The sequence below is a fragment of the Orycteropus afer genome, unplaced genomic scaffold (assembly GCF_000298275.1).
Source record: "Orycteropus afer afer isolate SDZICR_OR568_19922 unplaced genomic scaffold, OryAfe1.0 scaffold00009, whole genome shotgun sequence".
NCBI lineage: Eukaryota > Metazoa > Chordata > Mammalia > Tubulidentata > Orycteropodidae > Orycteropus > Orycteropus afer.
Window position 1 is genome coordinate 4,793,254 of NW_006921596.1, and position 2,730 is coordinate 4,795,983.

Sequence of the window (2,730 nt, forward strand, 5' to 3'; positions counted from 1 at the left end):
TGTAAGAAAATAGACTCCTGTTTGTTAAAGCCATCCTATTTGTGGTACATTACTGTCAGAGTGGCACTAGATAACCAAAACATGTGGGAAGACAATATTTGGTGAACAAAAGGACAGACAGATACTGCTTACCAAATACTCATGTTCATTCTGTTGTACATATGGTCACTATGAGTCACAGCCAACTCAATGGCACCTAACAACAACAACAACAAATACTCATGTGCTCCCCCATATTTCCCAGAGTCCTCCAACTTCAATTTATACAAAAGCCATATGACTAGTTCTAGCCAATGGATAGTGGGTGCAAGTATTTAAGAACCATGGTGCTATACTCCAGTATTCTTTTTTCTTGTATCATGACAACCTAAAACCATGTGTTCAGACAGCAGCCTGGCGTGTTATCACTGTATAGAGGACAAGTGCCAGTGCCCTGGAGAGTCAACTGCAATTAGGGTTTAGGGTATAGGATAAAACAAACAAACAAACAAAAAAAACCAAAATCACTGCTGTCAAGTCTGATCTGACTCATAGTGACCTCTCCTTGGGTTTCTGAGGTGGTATCACTACAGAACTAGATTGCCCAACCTTCCTTCTGAGGAGTGGCTGGTGGGTTTGAACCACCAGCCTTCTGGTTAGCAGTCAAATGCCTTAGGCACTAGGTTACCAGAGCTCCCAGGGCATAGGAGACAAGCATATGTTGTACTAAGCCAATGAGAGTTCAGCATTTATTTGCTCCTGCAGCATAACTTAGTCTATCCTGACTAAAAATCTCTTTGAATAGACAGTAGCACAGATGGGATGGGACTCTTTACTTCAGAGCCATCTATGGACAATCAAAACACTAGGTGATTTGAGAACTCTGAAGTGGACCTCCACTTGGTGGGCAGATCCTTGACCTCCAGAAGTGGCTTAGAGTGCTAAACTGGCACATAAACTTGAGCCAAAGGTGTGAAGAGAGTCAGCTTGAGTGGCAGGAATGGCAGAAACAGCTTGGAACTCTACTGGAATGAGTGGTGGAAACCTGAAGGAATGGCCTTGTAAAAATGAGGCTGAACAAGCTAATGAAATTCAGGTTTCATTATGCTTGACATCAACCATCTTGCAAGCATCAAGTTAAAGCATCCTAGTTGCAGTGACAAAGGTAGGTTCATATACTTGGGGCTCCCAAGTGAAGGATTTAGCCAAATTTTGGGGTGAATGGTTAACAGGGGTGATTTTTAAGCAAACACCTGAAAGATGATTAAAATCACCCAGGTGAAAAGTGGGGGAAATGATTTTATTTCACATAAAGGGAAGAGAGTGTACAGAATCTAGAGGCAAGAGGCATTAGCATGTATTTTTGGAATGGAAAGCAGATCAGTATGAAAACAGCAGCGAGTTAAGAGGAGACCCTAAAACAAGAGAGAACAGAAGAAATGAGGCATCATGGGATGAGTTGGAGTGTGATTCAATACTCTCAAAGTCACTCTGGATCCCAGACATGCTAAGACTATGTGTAAGATGAAGTCATGGGCAAGGAAGTCACCTATAAGCAAAACAATCAAGGGGATACTAACCTGTCTCCAGCCATTGACATAACACAGCCACTCTTCATGTGCTTGCTTTCTGTGTCGCATTTGACCTATTTGCTTTCTAGCCATTAACTGGTCAGCAGATTAGAAACAGTTCTCCATGTTTATACCCTACCCCCACCCTCTGGAAGATTCTAGAAGGGTTCATGTGAAAGACACAAAGACCCTCCTCACTTAGGCCACTCTGCAAACCGCAGTGTTTGCAGAAACCCTGAAAGTGACACAAGCTATTTTCTGAAGAGCTGGTCTGAACATGAAAGTCAATTTCACTTTATTCCTACTGATTTGTGGTTCCGCATAATGATTCCATGGTTAAGACCTAAATTGGGTTTCCTGTTTGTCCACTCAGCAGCTGTGTTCCTGATAGAAGGGACTCCCTTCTCCACTAAGCAGGAAATTTACAATTAGGGTTATCTCCTCACTCATTCCCTTGGTTTTCTCCACTTTTCCAATTTGGCAAAAATATAATGAGAGAGGGCAGGAGAAAACAGATCTTCAAATAACAACTGTCTTCATCACTGGAACTATTTTCAAGTGACCTTTACAATTGAAGGCATTTATAAAGAAATGAGGTGTTTAACTCACTGGTGATTTGAGTATGTTGGGCCTTCCATCAGCTGACTTTGATCAACTAACCTACTTTAGCTAGAAACACTAGTACTTTAAGAGTCTTAACTCTGCAGAGATGTTTTTCCTGCGTGATAAGTCAATGACTCCAAATTCTCTAATGGCTTTCCAATAAGACACATGCAAGCCTGATTCTGGAAGCGTACAAAGCCACAGACTTTACACAACATATCTTTCTAGAAGAATCTTACATTTTAGTCAAATAGTCGAGAAAAAGTTTATTTTTCATTTTTCTATTCTAGAATCATGCCATTATTGATAGACGGAAAGGCAGGCAGGCAGTCGATCACCTACAAGAACTCAAAACTCCACAGAGGCTATATCAAGAATATCATCAGAGACTGTGCACAGTGGCTGGGGAACAAATGGAGAAAGTGAAGACAAAGGCAGGTTGAGCTGTGGACTTTTGCCAGTCCGGAAGACGCTGCCATTTTGTAGGTTTAAAAAGTGGCGTGACTATTTTGGATATTTAAAGAGACAGCGCTCTCGCAGATTCCTGTGGTGGTAGGACTTAAGAATTAACCTAAAA

General features: G+C 41.5%; 1 pseudogene; it reads right to left on the reverse strand.

The window, feature by feature from the left end:
- Positions 1-2,228: 2,228 nt before the first annotated feature.
- LOC103202856 overlaps positions 2,229-2,730 on the reverse strand; it is a 9,349-nt pseudogene continuing 8,847 nt past the window's right edge.